The following is a 21,418-nucleotide window of genomic DNA, read 5'->3' as shown; positions in this document are numbered from 1 at the left end:
CTTGGTCCCTTTTCCTTTTTTCAGGTTCCAAAGTTTTTATTTTTTTAAAAAAGTGCAGAGATCTTTGAATGGGATAATGGGTGTATATTGACATTTATTCATCACAGAGTAGCATCCATTTTCCCCAATTCAATGAATTCTTTGCAAAGAAATAACAAAGTGTTGAGGCTTACAAGTACACTTAAAATTCTGATATTCTAGTAAAAACACACACTGTGTTTATAGGAAATGGGAGATTGGTTTATGGAATGATGCACCTAAGTTAAATTATATATTCCATTTAAAATACCCTCCTGATGGACAAATCTATTTTTCTATTTTTCAAAGTTCATTTTTTTTTACTTCTGAATCTAACCTACTATCCTAATTCTTTCTGGTGGTCTCCTGTCCAAAGATTTTTGAAATCATTCAGCATCAATAAAACTCCCTTTTTATGACACTATAATCCCTTAATTCGCAGTACAGTCGGGGCGACTAGATGGTGCAAAGTGTTTACTGGCTGTCTGCCGTTCCTAATGCCACACAGAGTTTGCAGCAGATTTTTTTTTCTTTGTGCCCTAGAGAGAAATATCTGCTGCTACTTAGGAGTGAACTCTCAACCTTCCGAGTAGGAGACGAGTCTTCACCACTAGGCCAACATGCCACTCAAATCATTCAGCATCAACTATCATTTAAATATTCTGTGCAATATATTTAATTTGGAGATGAGAATCTGGCGGCCTGGAGTCCAATATTGTTTGGTTAGGGCAGTGATGGCGAACCTATGGCACGCGTGCCACAGGCGGCATGTGGAGCCATTTGTCAGGCTCCACGAGGTGCTGCCCTGTCAGCTGGCCAGTGCGCATGCGTGCGCTGGCCGAGTTCACCCTTTTTTAAAGTCATTTTTTGCCCTCCCAAGGCTCCAGAGCCTTATAGGAGCCTGGGGATGGCGAAAAGAGCTTCCTCCGCCCCCCCCCCCAGAGGCCCCCCGGAGACTTCGTGAGCTTCCCTGAAGCCTCCGGAGCACAAAAAAATGGCCTTACGGGCAAACCGGAAGTTCGAGAACGGACTTCCGGTTTGCTCGGAGGGTCGTTTTGACTGCTCCGGAGGCTTCAGGGAAGCCTCTTGAAGGTCCATGAAGCCTTCGGAGCGCTTAAAATGACCCTCCGAGCAAACCAGAAGTGACTTCTGGTTTGCTCGGAAGGTCGTTTTGAGCACTCCGGAGGCTTCAGGGAAGCCTCTTGAAGGTCCCTGAAGCCTCCAGAGGGCTTCCGGGAGAGGGCGGGGGAGGCTGTTTTCACCCTCCCCATGCTCTTATAAAGCCTCTGGAGCCTGGGGAGGGCGAAAAAAGCATGCACAAATGGGGGGGTGTCCGCGCCTCTAGTGCGTGCATGCGCACTGGAGGGTCGCACATTGCATTATGGGTGCGGCACGCCCGCACACTACCCCCCTGCACTCCCCCCACTTATGGCACGCAAGCCAAAAAAGGTTCGCCATCGCTGGGTTAGGGCATAGATTATGTGGCTAATATTTCTATGCTTTGCCCTGATGTGGACAAATACCAATGTTGGTTTATTTATTGAATAGCTGCCCATCTCACTAACAATTATTCTGGCTGGTGTACAATAGAGTTGAAAACAGCTAATAAATATATTAAAAGTATAAAAATCCAAACAAAAAATACAGATAGATGAAGAGGTGTTAAAAATAGTTAACTCTGAGGTTCCCCAGGCCTGCTGGCATATCCAAGTCATGCGGGTCCTCCGGAAGCCGAACAGTGACGAGGCTCACGTCACCTCAAGGAGAAGATTTCATAGTGCAGAAGCTACAGCAGAAAAGGACCGTCACCCAGGGTCCATCATATGTAGCTTCCTAGGTGACAGAACACATAATATGCCCTCCCTGCTGAATATGGTAAGATAGAAATTCCTCAAATAACTTGGTTCTGTAAAGGGCTTTAAATGTCAACACATGGACTTTGAATTGGACCCTGGTAAGAAACTGGTAATCATGCTGCTTGCAAAACATAAGCATATCATGTATTCCACCAGAAACACACATTAATTACTTGAGCTGCTGCTTTTTTCCACCAACTGACATTTTTGAATACTCTTCAAGGGTAGCCCCATGTAGAACTCATAGCAGTAATATAACCAGAAAGGCACCAGGTGTGAGTTATTTGCTAAAGGCAATGTTAAATTAAATTCCATACATTTATGTGACTACAAGAGGCATTTATAGAGAGAAAAACTATGCTGTGATCTAGAAAATTAAATTCTTAGTCTGGGCGGGAAAAAGGTAATTAAAATGCAATATGATAGAAAATGATAAAATCATACATGATAGAAAATCTCCCCTCATACTATTTTATTGAATTTCTCTTAGTATATTTGATAATGTCTGCAACAATTTCTTGGTATAGTTGAAAAAACAATTTTGTATAGAACAGATCAGTGTAGCATTAAAAAAAACCTCAGAGGAATGTTTAAATTAATGTTTCAAATCACTTGACAAAGTTCTTTTGATTGAAAAGCCCCAATGATCAGGACCATGATCATCTAATGCAGGGGTGTCAAACTCAAGGCCTGTGGGCCAGATCTGGCCCATGGGGTGCTTAGGAGGGCTCCATGTGTCCTTCCCCCCCCCCCAGCTCCATTTTCACTGGCAGAGGGTTGCAGGAGGCCCTAGCAGCCAGAAACAGAGCTTGGGAGCCTGTTTTTTTTTGGGGGGGGCAGAGCATTTGGGCCATACAGGTGCCCTCAACACGAGTGATGTCGAGCTGGCCATGCCCCCCCTCTTAAGGTAAAACCCAACCCTGATGTGGCCCTCAATGAAACCAAGTTTGATACCCCTGATCTAATGCAACAATCAGAAGGAGATCCTCTACATAAAAAAATGAGCCTCTATAGAATGCTCAGCCACAACTGGTAATTAGCCACTCATTTAGTTGACTACTTACAATATTAGACAAATTAACTCACGTGAATTAATGATGACTACATCATTACATTACCAGTTACCAAAAAACCCAGCACCATTGTATGCTTCATCTTGTAGGAAGAAACTGAGGCTTTCCAGCCTTGCCTGGGCAATCAATAGAAGAGGAGGACTAGGGGAAGAATCACTGACTGCTGTTATAAGCAGTGGATTAGTTGCATCTTTCATCTAGCCACCAGAAACATTCTGATGTTCTTTCAATAGCAATAGCACTAAAAGAACACTAAAAATTACAGTATAACCAAAATAACATTTCCAATTCATTTTGCTGCTTTCTGATACCATGGTTATGTGAATGAGCCAGAAGATCCCAAAGATAACGGAAAAATTTCCCATTACTCCAAATATACTACTATTCACTTCACTATACATTTGCTTTAACTTAGATAATCAGAAACTCTGATTCATCCACAGACACTTGGCAAGAAGAATCATCATGTGGGAGGAGACATATGAATTTAGATTTGCAATGGTCTATTAGTTCATGCAAGCCTAAAATTATAATTACATCAGTGCAGGAAACATTAGTACATGTGTAGGAAGAAATTTGTTGAACAATTGGGGTTGGACAATCTATATACTGAGTTGAAATTTCTACAAACATTACTTAAAACTTGTCTCAAGATGCTAACTTTTATTTGCTCTAGATCTAGGAGATACTACCATGTTTTGAATTACATAACTCTTTCCTTATCTCATTTGTATTTCTTTTCGAAAATCAACTTAACGATATCTGGGATGGAATTTTACAACATTGCTACTCAAAACATGGTTATTCCTTATAACATTTGTTTCTTGCTGAAAATTCCAGGTTTTCTTGCTTTTTTCTAAAATATTTTTAAGTTTGGATGCCTCTAGTTACATAGCATAGCTAGTTTAGAAGATAGTATTGTAGCTGCTGGTTGGCATGACCAATGGGTTTTTTTTATATTAAATGAATATTTCTTTATTAAAATTTTTTTAAAATGTGCTATGGCATTTTCAGGAAGCAGAGAAATTCAACAGTTCTATTTAAAGCAGCGTTGTCTTAGGCTGAAAATGGTGAGTTCTGCTAGGAGAAAAGAAACTAACACATCCGCCTCAGCAATTTTCTAAAAAAAAAATCTGTTAACTTACACAAGTATAAAAAAAAAGAGAGAAAGGAAAGAAAGAAAAGCTTTATGATTAATTGACACTCTTTTTCTGGCAAGTGTTGGCAAGATTTCCAAACTAACCTTATGCTACACATATCCTTATTTTGTACCAGAAAGTTTCACAAATATTCAATCTTCATATAAAAAAGCTATTGTAACATTCAAGCACGCAGGGGTACACATTTGTAATAGAATTATTCACACTTTTTTTGAAAATAAAACAAAATCTAAATGATAGTAAATTCCTCTAAACCAAGAAAAATGCTGCTATTAGGTACCTTTGCAAAAATTGTACAGGTAGTTATGTCTAATGCTTTTTCAGCTCTTACTAGACCAATATTTTGTTACAAAGAATGTTTTATTTTTGAATAAACACAGACAAAACACACACACACACAAAAACCCACAAAACCATCTTCCGTTACAAATTGTAGAAAGTGTGTCGATTGGTTACAAAAACCTCTGTGCATCCCTTCCACAGTCATCACCTACAATTCAGATCAAATCATATATTTTAAATCAAGTATATTTATATATATTACTATCATCATACCTCAACCTTCATTTGACTATAATTGTTTTTACGTCCTTTTATATAAAATATTCCAAATTTAAAGCAAGACCACATAATGGCATTCTATTAACTCTTCCCAATATCATCCAGTAACATTACATCTTTATAACATGTTCTATATAAAAATGGTTATATTTAATAACAGAGTGTCTAAACTCCTTTCATAGTCACCATTTGCAATTTATATCAAAATTCCTCATATATATATATATATATTTGTGTTACAACCCTTGGTATGCCCAAATATGGGAGGGAGCATACTGCTTCCCTTTATTTATCAGCACAAATACAACACAAATATAAAAAGGAAACATTAAAAATAAAAATATGGTTTTCTGCCTGGATGGTTTTCTGTGATGAGCCGAAGGACAGAAAGAGGGAGTAGTGAGCTTCCTCCCATATTTGGGCATACCAGGGGTTGTAACACAAATACATACATACATACATACATACATACATACATACATATAATCATTATCAATCAATTATTTAACTGTATCCATTATCACTTCATTTTATACATAATGCTCTAAATTTAACTAAATTGACTTAATTTTTTATTATACGCTTTCATTACATCAACCTATGTCTTTCCAAGAATAGTGCAGTCTTATGTATCTTGCCATTTGTCGCATTAATATTCTGGTTATTTCCTTAGTAAGTTTTGTATGGACTTCTCTTTGCAATTTATTGCTTATTGCATATCTTGTATAAGCTCGAAATCCTCCATCTGCTTCTTCGATCAGCTTATCTTTGGTTATCACTAGTGCTTCTGACAAAATTTCTCCCCCTAGTTCCATCAATTCTTCTCTCTTTTCTTCTTCTATACTTTGAGATCTGGAGTAGAGCTCCAGTCCATCTATCTCCCCTTTCCATATTCCACTCTTTCCATTTCCAACCATGCTCAGTTCACTGTCAGTATCAACAATTTTCTTGTCTCTTTGTTTACTTTTTCCTTCAGTTTTTAGAACTCTGACCTCCACTTTCTTCATTTGATGAGCATCCTCAATTTTTCCATCAAATTTTGCTGTTCTAAAATCTATGTTCTCCAATCTCTTCTCAATTCTCTCTGTTACTTCTAATAATTTTTGAATTTCAAACATAATCTTTTGCAATGTTAAAGTTTTTTTTTCATGTTGCGCCATTCTTCCAACTTGTAAACACTGTCACTCTGGCATTCAAACTTTTTATTAAATTTAAAACAAGTTCATTTATAATCTTTCAAGACAAGGCTTTGTTTTCACTCCACTCCAGCTGCCAACGAAACTCCCGAGAAGCACCTGTATAAACAACCCGTGCTCTTCTCACTTTCACTCTCTGTAAACAAGCTGAGGAACCTTGAAATGCAAAATCAAATGATCAAAGAGAAAAAAGAATAGACAATATTTCCAAGCTTTCCAAGCCTCCAGTCTCCAAGTGGCAGTGTTACTTCCTTTCCCTGTGTTATTACAGCCCTCTTTGTATTCCTTTTATATCTTCTTTATATTCCAGGCTTAAAGAAAACAAAATTCTTAAATGGAGCAAAAGAAAAAACCATCCAATCCAGCATTATAAAAACAAAGAAAAAGATTTTAATCCATAGGTATAAAAAAAGGAATATAAAAAGTAGTAGAAGAAAAACTAATCCGTTCAATTTAAAGAATAGGAAACATTTGCAAAAGTTCCATCCATAAAACAAAAATTTAAAAAAGGATAACACAGTCTAATGTAGCTTAATTTTGCCGCTTGTTCTCTTCTGTTTTCAATTGTAATTTAGCTTTAATGTTTTTTGGGGGGTAGTCTCTTTTATAATAATATTTTCTCACCAGATGGACATACTTTCTCTTTGTTTTCCTCCCGTTCCAGAGCTGTCCCAACTTCAGCAGTTTCAATGGCTGCACTTCTGTCGCCGGCAAAAAGAGATTCTCCTGGATCAATCAAGGACTTTGCGGTGTCCCTGAGATCAGCAGACGTACTCTTCCCTATCACCATCTCTTCGGGACGGTTTAGGTCCAAAAGGACCGTCCAGCGGCAAAAGTATCGACTGCGATCTTGGAGCTCCAAGTTCGCATGCCGTATCATTGTGACATCAGGTCCTCCTCTCCTAGACCAATATTTCTTAACCTCAAGGGCTTCTAAGATGTTTGGACTTCAGCTCCCAGAATTCCCCAGCCAGAAATACTATACTAAACATTGATTACTGACCTGAATGTATAAAGAAAGAGCAAGCCGTTTGGAGGAATGGAAGGCCCATCTCTCAAAGGGCTGTCATGGTTGGAAAGACCAAGTCCCCCCCTCTTAAAAAAAAGTTTATCAGAATGCAAAAATAATTGATTCACATCACTCCATGCAGCCTCCCACCAGATGTTTCCTGTGGCTTCTAGTGGCTTTGTATACTAGGCAGCAACATTTTGAAGGCACCAACTTGCAGCCAGCCAGCCTTCTAATCTTCCTAGAATATCTATGTACAACTTGGGAGATATTCTTGGGGGAAAAAAAGATGCTGAAAGGTGGTGTTTTGTTTTGCAGTATAAAAAAACCACATCGGTTAAGGCAGGGAGTCTATAGCCATTCCAAAGGTTATGTAGACATATTGGCCCTTGTGGGGGCTTATCCACTTATCCATGACGTTTATTCACAATATAAAGTGTTTTGCAGTTCCCCCTGTAAAGTCAATGTACCTGGGAGTTCAGCCTGGAGTTTTCTCCAGCACCGTATTTCTTAAAACTTTTTTCTCTCAGAATTTCTTCTCACTTTTAAAAATTACGGGGATCCCAAAATAATTTCTTCACATAGGTTATATTTATCAATATTTACCATATTCAAAATTAAAATGAATGCATTTGCTGTTGCTATTGCTTCTCAATAGTTTTTGATGGATTTTTAATATTGTATTATTTTTGAACACAGTCTGGCAAATATTACTGATTTTACACATCCCTGAAGAGTTATGGGGGACTTCAAAGGACCACATTTTAAGAAACGATGAAAATGAGGTGCAAGAATGGGAACATCTACATTCAGGATCAATGAAATGGATTCATTCTCTGATTAAGGAAAGCCCATTTTCCATGGTCCTTCCAACAAGAGGGCAGTTTATGGGCCATAACAAAACAGGTCTTGCATTTAGGAAAGCACAGGAAGTAGAATGAAGAACACAACCATGAGTAAATCTGGATCTTCAATTAAGAAATTAAAGGCAGTTTTATATAAGATAATTTGGTTTTATACATTATTGTAATAGGAAATGATTTTTTAATATAAAGCATGAGGTTAACATTTAAAAATTCACACCTGTATCTTTGACCCTCATTTAACTGAGAATAAACTCCAGATTTACTTGTAACTTGATATATATCGGAAGAAGCTATCAACCACCTTATATGTCCTTTATGGTTAAAAAAAGGCATCTATATTGAAGTTCCCTTGAGACATAAAGTTTAAATGTAATTGCTTAATTGATGAGCAAAACAGCCCACTAGTATTGGCGCGATGCCGGTGTAATTTAGACAGAATCCAGCTGGCATAGTGGAACAGTACAGGTCTGTGCTTAACTTGATTAAAGGACAGATGGCTGTTCAGTTAAACATTCTTTAATTAGCTCTTTTCACATACAGTATTTCAGGAATCCTTTTCTCTGTCCTGTAAGGTAGGCCAATATTACAACTTCTTCTACTTCCGGCAAGAGTTCACAATGTGTACCCTTAGCTTCTAAGTTCTTAATGTACAGAACTAACAGTATATGGCCCAGTATTGTGTTCATATAAATGTTTACTATTAATGTAATGTAACAAGCTGGATACTCTTGCTCTGCTATGAAACTATGTGATCAGGCTTTATAAATCGACACTTACAGCTTGTAAATTAATGAGTAGTTATGATCGGTCTCTCCTCTCCCCTTCTCTCCCTCAGACTTGCCTCACAGAAGCCTCTCCTCTCCTCTCCCTTAGGCTGGCCCCATTGATCCTCTCCTATCCCTTCTCTCCCTCAGGTTTGCCCCACAGAGGTCTCTCCTATCTTACCCCCTTCTCCCCCTCAGGCTGGCCCCATTGATCCTATTCCCTTCTCTCTCAGGCTTGCCCCACAAAGGCCTCTCTTATCTTATCTCCTTCTCTCCCTCAGGCTTGCCCCACAGAGGTCTCTCCTATCTTATTCCTTCTCTCCCTCAGGTTCCTCTCCAAACTCCCAGCCAGCATGCCAGATGAGTCACGCCCAAGTGGCAGTTGGAAGAGTTATTTTCAGGTTCGGGAGGGGAGTAGAATGTCTTACTCCTTAGCATCAGAGCATATTAATAATAATATAGGAAATACTAATGATCTGATGGTCATTTTGAAAAAATGAGGCCAGCTAGGTGACCTTGTGCCAGTCACTCTCTTTCAACCTTAGAAAGGAGGCAATGGCAGACTACTTCTGAAATCTTGTAAAGAAAAACAGCAGAGACTAGTCCAGGAGTCAAAGTTGACTCAAAAGTGAAAAGACATGGGCCATGGCTAAGAATAAATCAAATCAAAGAAGGCCTCATCTTTCCAGTATGTTCTGCCATGTCTATAGGATATTCTACAGTGGACATAGAAGGTCTAAATACCTCTGTTAAAAAATGCCAGGGTTTGGAGATGTAAAAAAATGAGGCCAAAATGAATAAGTTCAGATTTTTTTTAACATAACATATAAGCTGAACAAACAAACTGAAATTGGTTAGTGGGGAAAAATCAAAATAAAAAACCAGAAACATCGCATTTTTAATAGGAATGTGTAGACTTTCTCTATTCAGTGTTTGTAATTTCTTATTTTTTTTTTTAAATGGCAGATGTTTACTTTATTGAGCAATTACATTAAACCGAATGCAAACTGAATCAAGATTACTTTCCTAAAAATATTCTGCTATTCCTTCTGGTGATTATATCACAAATAGTCAAATTGGTGACTATTATTATTTATAGTTATTTAAGTACTGTTTTAAAATAAATTTTCAATGTTATTGTGTTGAATACTTTTGCCTCTGTTATTATGACTAGACTTTTAAAGATTTAAGGTACAGCCTATTCATGTAAACAATTAAGTAAATAAATAAATAAATAAATATGTGGAGTTTATTTTTATTGCTACATTTTACCTATTGCTGGTTTTTTTTTTGTTTACTTAGGAATTCAGTTTTTCACTGAGCAATCAGTTAACCAATACGTTAAAAGTCTTTTGATTGAATAAAAATACTGTACATAATTAGCAGGAAAATAGCATTGAAAGAAGTCTTAATGCAAGCATTTAGTAAGAATTCAGATGACATGTTTGAATAGGCATTCCTTTGTATCTTAAATGTGTATGTGTGTGTACATATAGAATCGTTTATATTTTCTCTTACTGTACCATATCTGAATTTTGTAGATTTAATGAAGAAGGTATGATTGGTTAAGATTTCTTGGATTACAAGACATTGCTAATTATGATCAGTTATTTTTATGGCAGTCAGTATGCTTACTTACACGTACAAATACAAGGGACTGATTAACATGATTTTTCACATGAAACAAAAAATTGTAAGAGATCTTCACCAGTAAGAAAGCTGACATTTGATACAGAATTCTCTGAAATCAGTGACATAAAATACCTAAAATGATTAAGATAATTCAACACCAGCTATGAAGCTGAAACTTGGTACACCCTTCTAGACCAGGCATCTTTTCTATCAGAAAGGATTGGAGTGGGGAATTTTAAGGTTGGAGATTTTAATGCAGAATCACTTTACATTATATAGACTTACATATGGACAGAAACATTTTTTTTAGTATTTTCATTTGACCAGGTTTTGCAGCACAAGTTTCGGAATAAAAATACTAATATGGACATTTGCATATTAATGAAAAGTAGACAAAAATGCCTTTTGCTGAAAATAATGCACAAAAACAATGAAAATACAAGACAATCTTTTGCAAAATGTGTACTAATAGGAAAAAAATTAGGGCATCTGTGCAGAAAATATGTATATATTTTCAAACAGTTTTTCATATAAAATTGCAAATACATCTAAGTAAGATTGACTTACACATTGGAAAAATAAAAAATAGAACATTTCATCTGCATTCTTGCATTATTTTGGCCCTGTGCCCGGGGTTTAGCGCTAAAGCAAAAGACAAAACAAGATCTATGTACAATAACATTTTTAAAATGGGTTCAAATAAAAGTGTGCAGAAATACATTAAATACTAGCACCTTGTTTAATTTGAAGCAGTGTTTTTAAATCTTGACAACTTTAAGATGCTTGGACTTGGCTGGGGAATTCTGGGAATTGAAGACCAGGCATGTTAAAGTTGTCAGAGTTGAAAAGCACTGATTTAAAGCATTTCTACCAACAATACAAGTATATTAGAAAATGTACACTATAATTTGGGGGATATCTTGTGGAAATAAACAAATCCCAAAATAAACACAGCACTGCAAAACAGATGATTTTCCCACTGAACTCACCCAACTCAGATGTAGAGTTATACAGTATAAGAGTTAAGTGTATATAGAGTTGTTTTTATATTTTACTCCAAAAGGCATCAAAGACAAGCATGTAAAATGATTTTATCTGATGCTTAAAGCAGCACCATAAAGATTATCCGGAGAAGTGATTAACTTCAGATCAACATTGGAGTTCCATTGCAGAATAAAAACTGGGATACAAATTTCTCTTGTTCAAGTTAAATATCATTTATTTAATTTGCAATTTGCCCAAGTGAGAGACATTCAATTGCTTTATTACAATGAGCACCTGGAAAGGAAGAAGGAAAACACAGAACCAAGACCACAAACTCAGCAGTGCTTCTCTTTCCAGCAGTGTGTTTTCAAGCTCAGGTTAATGGGAGCTCCTCAAGCCTTTTGCTTTCTTAGGTACCATTTTGTCAGGAATTGCCGGGTATTGCAACTGGCACTTTCTGAATGCAAAACATGGAAAATAAGAACACCTGAAAACAAACCAAAAATACATCTAGCACTCCCCCCCCCCCCAAAAAAAACCTCTTGGAAGACTCACAAGAACTACCACCATTCCTAGTTGTTCTCAAGTACCTGGCATTCAGTGGCTTAATACAGTAAATGAAAGTTTTATATAACTATTGACACATCAGTCCTCCATAAATGCAACTTGGTTCATGCATTGCCTAGATGGGCAAATCATGGTGTTAAATAAAACACAACGGTCTGGGCTCATCCACCACACAGCCCAAAAGTAGGTAAACCACTTGATTGTTCAGTGTAGTTTGTAAACCTAAATTAATAGCCCTCTTAGGCCACCTGTAATGTTTAGACAAGCAAGTCATTTCTGTAAAGAACTTTTACTCTGCTTTTCGGTCAAAAGGGTTCCCCGACAGTTTTAAAAGATCAGTTCATGAGGAACGTGCTCAGCCATTAAATGAAATCCCTTCCTTCTGTTGAGGTATTCCCATATGGAGAGTTTGAAAAGCAGATGCTTGATAGCCACAAACCACACAGGAAGTCTGTTTAAGACTGTTAGTCCAGCAGACCAAGGCAGCCTCCAAACCATTGGCCAGTTACACTATGGCAGTTCTATCATTCAGTAGACACCCTCCTTGGCTTTGTTTCGTGCAAGTTCACAGCAGACAAGGAACAATCCTCACCTTAGGCAACAGCACAGCTTTCTTTTCTCTCTCACACTGGTAGGTAAGTGGGGTATGTTCCCAACATGCCAAATCTATGTTTGACACTAGGTTGAACTGCACATCAGTATGGACTCCAATCTAAAATCACAGTTGCAAAACTTACAATATGTGCACATAATGCTTTTCGATGGGATAACATCTTTTGCATAACATCCCGAGTCCTTCAAGCAGCACTCACTGACCCGTCACATTTGTGTACCCAATTTCATTAAAAAAATAATGGTCAAAAAGGCAAAGCCTGAAAATTGTGTAGCAAAGCATCAATTTGCAAGTCACAGTTGCCGTTACTAACAGTTTTTAACAGGCTCTAAGGTCTGGAAAAGAAAACCATAGCCCAGAAGGCTTCGGGTGCATCTCCAGCATCTCTCTCTTGCAACTAAACAGAGTTCCTTCCATCTCCTTTATAGTTTTAATGTCCCAGATGCACATTCCTAGTTGCCAGTTACAAAAGATCAAGACTGGAGAGAAATTCTAAATATAGACATGCATATATAAAGCAAGCCTTGATTCAGAGTTTAGTATGTTTTCTTTATTCTAGTTGCCATTGTCTAGTCTTCCAACAGAGTAGATGTAAATTCCTGCAGATCTTCTAGATTACAGCCCCTTCATCCTCAAACATTTTTTGTATTTGCTGAGGGTAATGGGAGGTGTATTCAAAAATATCTAGAGGGCATCATGTCAAGTAAGGCCTAGGTTAGCTTTGATGTGTAGCAGAAATTTTTTGGCTCCCACAGTTCCCTTAGTCTAATCTTTTGGGGTGGGGTAGGGATTGTCTTCGATTCAGTGTTGACTCCTAGTGATTGTGCCTAAAGCATCACCGTTTCTAGCTGATGCTTTTACCAGTACACCAAACTGCTTGAAGAACTGCCACAAAGAAGAGAGGGTCAAATTATTCTCCAGAGCACCAGAGGGCAGGACAAGAAACAATGGTTGGAAACTACTGTAATCAACCAGAGAAGCAACCTGGAATTAAGGAGAAACTTCCTACCAGTGAGGACAATTAACCAGGTTGCCTTCAGAAATCATGGGCGCTCCTTCAACCCTCCATCAACTAGACAGTCACTTATCTGAAATGGTATAGGACAGGTTTTTGAGCAGGGGGCTGAACTAGAAGACCTACAAGGTCCCTTCCAGCGATCCTATCTTATCCTATTTATCTAAAACGTCCCTCTGTTCTCTTGAACAGCTGCCCAACTGTCATTAAAATGCTGTCCTTTTCCTTTCCAATCCAAATTAACATCTTTATATCGCGCGCGATTCTGCCTTGCCTCGGCTAATGATTGCCTTCGCGTCAGCGGTGAAGAAAAGCAGAAACCATGAAAGCAAGTTAAACATTAAGTACGCGGTGTGGGGGAGGAGCCGAACGGTTAGCATGAACGACTCATCTAAGGCGGCTCCGGGATCAGAGAAAAGCGTTTCCATTCAAAACGCTGACTGCGTTTACTGCAGTTGGAAAAGTTAGAGTGCCCTAGTCCCTGCCGTCTTCCGCCGTGTAGCGCGCCAGCAATTAGAAAAAAAGAGCGCCTCCTCCTCCTTCCTCCGCTTCAAAGCATGCAAACAAATGCGCACTCCAAACGTAAGACTCATCCGTAGAGTAAAATGGTCCCGAAAAGCTTCTCTTGCGCAGGAATGTTAGAGCAAATATTGCAAACGCGACGCACACAGACGAGGGAACGAACTGATTTTTTTTGTTGCTTGCGGTTGTGGATCCGCAATTTGCAGCTCGACCCCCTACGCCAAGTTTTGCAATTAAGGCAGTTGTGAAAGGACCAGCAACTCTCGCGTCTAACAATGCAATCTCAGAATAATTATTTATAAAAGATAGCCGCGCGTTCTTGGCGATAAAAACGGCTCTGAACATTCAGCATCAACAAATTGCAGTCAAAGATGAATTAAATGGGAATTTGGGATTACCAAGATCCGGCTGCTGCAATTCCAGAGCAAAGCAAAAAACAAGGGGGGGGGGGGAAAGAGAAAGGTGTTTGAGCGCGGGAAAGATCTGAGAGGAAGGAAAATAAGGAAATTGAATGAGAAATGGGAGTAGGGGGTGGAGAGGATGGCAAAAGTGTTGATTTATTGCAGAAGCCGCTGGTCATTTCCATATATTGAAATACGCCCAAGCGGCCAGCAAGGCAATTTTCTTCCAAGAGTTGCTATTGCAGCCGCCGCCACCGCTGCGCCTGGCCAGGGTGACTCCCACGTGACATCGCATCCCCCCCACGCCTTTTTTCCTTTCTTCTACTACATCTTTACACCACGGTTTCCCAGGAGGAAGTGTGGTGGGGTTAACTTCACGTGCGGCCGAAGAAATGAGGCTCGGAAAGGAGGAGGGCCGAGGCTCAATGGCGGAGACAGGTGGGCTCGTCAAGAAAGCCGCTTGTACATTTCTTCCCACCTTCCTTCGCCCGTCCTCCTTTGTGTGTCTTTCGCACAGAGAAATCCAGAGCTTGCTTAGCCCCAGCTTACCCGCCTTTTCTCGGAAGAAAGCCCTTCAGAAGTCGCTGCCATTTGACCTTGGGCGGAGGGCGCCTTTAGCCTGGCGCAGTGGTTTTACTCGCGAGTAAAACCTAAGCGAGCTTCGCCGGTTGCTTCTGGAAGCGGCCGCCGGGTTTTTAAAGCTAGGGTAGGATCCTCGTGTAAGGACGGCTGCGAGCTTTCTGCTCGTTTCCTCGGGAGTAAGGCTGGGTTTGGTTTCAAATAGGCCAGGGCGCATTTCTTTTGGGAACAAGGATCGGGAGCCCGATGTTTGCGGAGCCCCACGCGGGTGCTGCTCGTTTCTGAGCAGGGTGCGAGGTCACCGTTTAAAGGCCGCCCGTTACTCGTGAATTGGTTCCGTTTATTCTCGTTCTCACCCCTCCTAAATGAGAGTTGAGCTGTATGGGGATTTTTTAAATCATATACAGAATGTTTTGGGACTTGGGTTATTTTTTTTTTAAAAATCCCTTTTCCCGGGTCTGACCTTACCTTATTCTTGCGTGGCAGTGGAAATACAACAGGAGTTCAAACGATTATTTAGCAGCATCAAGTGTTTTATGTCTTTTTTTTACAGTCCAGTAGAGTTACAATTTTAGAAATTTAATTTTTAACATTCTTTTACTATAGATTCACTATTAAATTGTTATTTACATGAATGTCCGGCTTTGTGTGTGTCTACTTGAAAGTAAATTCCACTGAATTCAATGGCTCTTATTCCCAGGTAAGTGTAAATAGATTTTCATCCTGTTGCTGCCTTCTCTGCACAGGTTTACCTGGGATTCAGCCCAGCTGAACTTCTGCACATTCAGTCTGTCTTCAAGTGAAATCCTAAACACATAAACATAGTGGGCACGGTTTTAAAGAAAGTACACGCCTTCTGCATACTTGTTTGAGGATAAGCCAGGTTGTCCTGAAGACTTCCTTTTGAAAATGCAGTCCTGTTGGCAAGTTGATAAAAAAACATTTGCATTTAAACAAGACTTTCATTAGTCTGAGCCCACATCATATTGGACTGCATAAATAATTTGCAATTTTTAAATACCCCCCCCCCAAACTGGTTCACAGTTTTCTTATCGTTCCCAGTTCTTAAAACAAGTAAACAAATAAGCAAGCAACATTTCTAAGAACAATGTAGAGTTGGTGGAATTATATCAAAAAACCTTTAAGGTTAGAGCAGGTGGGATGAATGCAATGAGATGCAATGCAGTTTGCTGGACAGTAGTGGATTCTGCCTGCCAAAAAGCTTTTTGCTATTGTCTCCCGAGTGGTGATGGGGTGGAAGTATGTCATGAATAGCTTATAATACCAAATCCTAAGGGGAGGGGGGGAGGTTGTGGGAGGAAGGAATGGTAGAAAGGAAGATTTCTCAGAGGTGAGGGGAGATCACATCACAAGTAGATTTATAGTTGCATAAGAAGCTGGATCATTTCCATATATTGAAATGTGGTGTTCTTTGCACGCATTGCCGGAGCCCTTGGAAAAAAGAAAGGGGAGAGAGGAGGAATAAAGCAGAGGGGGGTGCATTGGATTCTGCCTTGATCAATGTTGACTGTGAAGCCAGGAGGAGGAGGAGGACTCTGCGGCCTGGGGGAAGGAAAACCCTAGGCTTGCACCAGATGGAACAGGGTCTAGAGGCAAAGGTCAAGGTTAGCTCAGGCTGCTATTGAATCTGTGGCTGCCTCAAAGATAGTTCTTTGCCTTGGAGGCACCCACTGGGGCTTCTCAAAATCAAATCTAATAGAAAAAGCAGCCTGAGAATGAAATCACTTCATCTGAATGCTAAAATTGTTATTTGGCTACATTAAAGAGACAGAATGAGAGGGGAAGGATGGAGGGAGAGACCACTCACATCTCTCTCTAGCAGTGTGCCTGGGAAAAAAAGGATTCTCTTGTGTGCACATGCTCACACTTGCACACACACATTGAATATGTTGATGGCATCTGCAAGTTGCAAGAATGACAAAGAAGGGTGTGTTTTGTGTATAGAAGGATCAGATTTAAGATTCTTAGGAAACAAACATTGACTGTATGAAATACTTGTACAATTCAGTTCTGTTACAATTCACATATTTATGAATTGGATTCCTCTTAGGCACCAGTTATTGGTCATTTTAGATTTGGATTATGTCTGCAAGATTTAGTAATTAGGATAGGTTAAACATATAATACTACCTTCGAATATGTAGAATGGAAGAGTTCTATTTTTATACTAACGTATGATAGACTTCTCTGCTCATGAGAAGTTTTCTTTACATTGCTTTAGCTGCAGAGAGTACATTCTTGCACAAGTTTGGGTTTGAGAATTCCAAAGGAACCTGTTACACTATGGCATAACTTCTTCCATGAACGTGTGAAATGTTGCTAGCAAATAAGATTCCTTATTGATTTGTTCATATACCCATTTGTGCACATAAAAAGCCTGCACATGTCAATTCAGAAACAGCCATAGTGTTTTGCAAGGCTTTTAGATTGGCTTCATGTATTTATTCACTAGATTTACTTCTCACTTTTCTTTTGGAATTTCTAGACTATGCTATGTCATAATGTGGTTTGTTTGGGTCTCTCTTGTCGCAGTGTCAACTTAGCTAGTATGGTTTATAAACCATGATTAAAGGTTTAGTGGGAGGTATGGAACAAGGAAAGTGAGGTTTAGGCAACAGCAATGATTAAAAGTCTTGCAACCTAACTGTGTGAATCCAGTTTTATTCCAAGATAAGAGGAAGCCAGGTCACAATCTTCATTAAAATTCATACAATAAATCAACCAGAATGTTTTCAATTAGATGATAATTAGTTGGCTTGTACAGGCTGATTTCCTTTTATGGCATACATAGGATTTCAATCAATTAGTTACCTTTTGTAATATGACTCAGGTTTGTGAAAGAATTGCATCACTCGAATGCAGTTAAGTTCCCTTGTTCTGCCTCTTCCATCTTGGATTTTTGCAAGCAGACCCATTTTTAATACCATCTGCCCATGAACAAATGTACAGATCAACAACTGCAATGATTTACACGAAACATATTTTTAAATTCCCAGACCGGATACAATTCCAAAGTAGGACTTCTAGCTCTTCTAAGATCAAATGCCAGCCATTGTAGGTTAGATTTGAGGAGTGCATAATAGGGGTTAATGAATTTGGAATTAAATGATCATCCTAGCTGGATAGAACTGCTCAGATGTTTTAATATGCAGCCCTCACTGACAGCTCACAGATACAGATAATATCAAGCAGATTAAATAGCTGTATGCAATTCTGAAAAGTGAGGGACAGGATGTAGGTGGCATTATTTCGGAGAGGAAGAGGTTGAGAATTCTAACTTGCAATGTTTGTTTTCTCTAAAAAGCATCCCTTGCAATGGAACTTGGGGTAGGGATGAAAAAATGGAGGTAGGGGATCCATCTGGAATGTAGGTATGAGGGCAATCATGTTTTGTTTGCCCTAATGGATTTTATCTTGCCATTCCATTTTCAATAATTTGGAAAACTATGATGTTTTTAATTGTTAACTATTTTTGATGAATGTACTTAGTTACTTTTTCTCACATTATGGTTATCTCCAAAGTGTGCTTCTGCTTTATTTGGTTCTAAATAAAAAATGCTTGAAGCTAAGACAAAGTGCAGCTGTCCACATATTCAAGAGTGGTAAAAACCAGAACAAAACCAGTTCATATAACTTTAGTTGCACAATGGTTATACTGGGTATTGGTATTTATTTATTGGTCTTCAGTAAACATGCTTCTCTGGGCAGAATACATTGATCCTAATTAAAATGGGTAAAAGCCAATAGGAGGTAAAGCACAATAAACCAGGCAATAACAATAATTTGCTGTAGAAATTGCAATAAATACTGCATAAAATCTGCAATAAAAATAGCAATAAATAACAGAGAAATTCTAAAAAGACCAGATATTTTGGAGTGGGGGAGGAAACATTCTATAGAATAGATCTTGGACTTTATTCCAAGAGCAGTTCTAATTTGGAAAAGTTTGGGACAGTTTTTGTCCAGGTCTTGTACTATAAACAAATAAATTTTGTTTATACTACAAGATCTGGACAAAAACAAATAAATAGTACAAAAAACTATAAATTGTTTTTGGCTACACTAAATCATCTTGAAGCTATTTGAATGCCCTGAATCAATAGAACATCCTTCTGCAGGACTTCCATAATACTTGGAGAATTTGTGTATGAAGTAATTCTTAACATCTGATATAATCACTTAATAGTACGTTTTCTCTGGCTTTGGGATGGTAGAGCCCTAAAAAGCCATCTAAAAATATTTGAAATGCATATCACTTGGTGAGCATCATCTTAGAAGATACATTAAATGATGCTGGTTTTGAGATGGTACAAAAAATGAACCTATTGTTCCATATAAATGATAATTGTAGCTATGCACAGTTGTCTACCCAATGGTGTTTTAATTTGCTGACCCTTTTATTCTAGTGGTGTTTGCTTGAATCCAGCGGTGCATCACATGAAAACCAAATACTATATTTGGAATGATTCTCATGCTCCCTTAAAAAAAAGCCTTTTGTTTTAATAGAAAAATGTTTTTAAGAAGCACAGTAGATGTCAAAGAGGAGCCAGAATTGTGGAGTCTCTCAATCTTATCCATCACTCAGAAAGCAAGCTAGGCCTATGTATATATTAAGATATTATGTGGCTTGTTTAGTTTTGGCTTGGTGTGTTTTGGAGTCCTATTAACTGGTTTGTGGCTTAGTGTGCAGATTATTATTGTGCAGTTCCAGCCAATTGTGGTTTACTCAGACCAGGGTTAAGCAAACAACAGTGAACAAGGCTATATATATTCCTCTTCAACTATATATATATATAGTTGAAGAGGAAAAGAACTCAGAATTTTCAGTGTTTATTTTTATCTTTGTCCCATTCACACCTATGCTCTCATTAGGGAGTTTAGAAGTTAAATATTTAAGTATCTGATGTCATTTGCTTTCCATCCTTTTTTCCAGTCTTGTAGTTAGCTGTAATGTTGGGTTTTTTTTTAAAGCTATCCACACATAAAACAGTCCTCCTAGATGGGGGTGTAAGATGACATGATAGACTGGCCTATAACAATTTTTATTATTTGATAAAAGAGGAGGATGCCTCCTGATCCATTAGATGGCGGTGTCATGTTAATACATTTCAGGCAATTTTTAAAATGGATATTATGTCTTCAATAGACCGTCAAGGGTGTGAATGATATTGTGATACTCTCTGATATGTGGAGAGCACTGTGCTATAGAGCATCAGAGACAAAAATCATTGCAAATCTGCTTATATACTTTACTCTTAGATAAGATAGCTGTGTGAATGTTGTCATTCCCCCCCCCCCCCCCAAATCTTTTGGAATAATGACCTGCAGAATTTTATTTTGACAAACAAACTTCTATTAATGGCTCGCCAGAGGAAAGCACAGAAAGGGAATGGCTCAGAATTTTTGTCTCTTGTTTATATTCTATCCTTCCAATATGCACATCATTAGGGCAACAAACAGAAGTGTTATTTAAATTTCTCGCTAATACAAGAGCAAATGACCAAACTCAACCAATCCTGTCTTGGGCTATAAAAATAAAAAGATATAGCCTTTAATTTGTTTTAGCAGTAATGAGATTATGGCGCCATCGGCAAATACAGCTACATTTTTACGAGCAGGTACATTAGACAGAGAGAGATTGAGAAGAAATAGTGAGTGAAGGGGAAGAAGTTTTATTTTTTGAAGGGCTGGACAGCGAGGACAACCTTAAAAGTGACTAGGTTAATATGCAAATATATTGCCCGAACCTGTAATTTAAAGGCAATCATAATATACTATAGATCTTTCCCGTGGATCTGAATATAGTGACATGTTTTTTAAAATAAATGCAAATTAGCTTGTAAATAAATTTTGTAAGACATTAGAGGATGGATAGATTAAATAAGAGCTTTTAGTTGCCTCACATAACTTCATACTACGTAGAGATCCCCTTCTGGTAAATTTCTTTGTACTTTTTCACTTCCCTAGAATTTTGGTCTAAGCCAATTTTTATACTTATGTTCTGTTCCTTCTGAAAATAACATTTTGTGACAAAAATACTGATGGATCTTAGATTTGAAAGAGGTTTTTTCACATAATGCTTTGCCTCCTTTTCCGTGGACAGCTTGTGAATACAGCAGGGGGCACCACTGACATATAAATTACTCAGAATGGAAGTGCTTTGGCTGGCATCCTTCTACTTGAAGGCGGAACCATTGAAACCAGTTATCTCTCGGCGATTTGCATATTTATGGGGCCTCCTGCAGTTTTCCGTGATTGCTTTACAGTCAGGAAAGGTAACTGCAAAATATAGATCCTCTGCTTTAAAGGAAAAAAAAATGAAGAGATCATACCCAAGCAGTTGCTCAAATACATTGCTAATCTTTGTAAAACCTGCGCCATGAAATTTATTTACCAAGCATCTCCCTCTGCTCCATTTTGCATTAGAAGTTGCAGTAGATAAGAGCTCTGAAACCCGAAGTGCATGATTTTTGCCAAAAGTGCCATGCAACAAACGCCAAGAATTTCCAGGACGATAATTAGCCCAGTCACATTCCATATGTGTATAAATGTTAAAGAGGTTGCAGTCCCAGAAGAAAAGA

General features: G+C 38.4%; 2 long non-coding RNA genes across 3 annotated transcripts in view; one reads left to right on the top strand and one right to left on the bottom strand.

Annotated features, from left to right (window-relative positions):
* LOC309386690 overlaps nt 1–17,756 on the bottom strand; it is a 48,170-nt gene extending 30,414 nt beyond the window's left edge. The window contains exons 1-2 of one of the 2 annotated variants that reach the window (XR_014174468.1): nt 17,649–17,756; nt 14,787–15,733 (exon numbers count right to left, since the gene is read on the bottom strand). This is a non-coding gene — a long non-coding RNA (uncharacterized lncRNA). Of the gene's footprint in view, nt 1–12,278; nt 12,394–14,786; nt 15,734–17,648 lie in introns of those variants that run through there. The other variant, XR_014174469.1, reaches the window with a different exon arrangement.
* LOC309386691 lies at nt 14,596–21,184 on the top strand. The gene is made up of 3 exons (XR_014174471.1): nt 14,596–14,675; nt 15,423–15,516; nt 20,941–21,184. It is a non-coding gene; the product is annotated as an uncharacterized lncRNA (long non-coding RNA).
* The last annotated feature ends 234 nt before the right edge of the window (nt 21,185–21,418 follow it).

The sequence above is a fragment of the Natrix helvetica genome, assembly GCF_964273705.1.
Source record: "Natrix helvetica genome assembly, chromosome: 2".
Classification (NCBI taxonomy): domain Eukaryota; kingdom Metazoa; phylum Chordata; class Lepidosauria; order Squamata; family Natricidae; genus Natrix; species Natrix helvetica.
The sequence above is the reverse complement of the archived record's forward strand: the minus strand, read 5'-3'. Positions and strand labels throughout refer to the sequence as shown.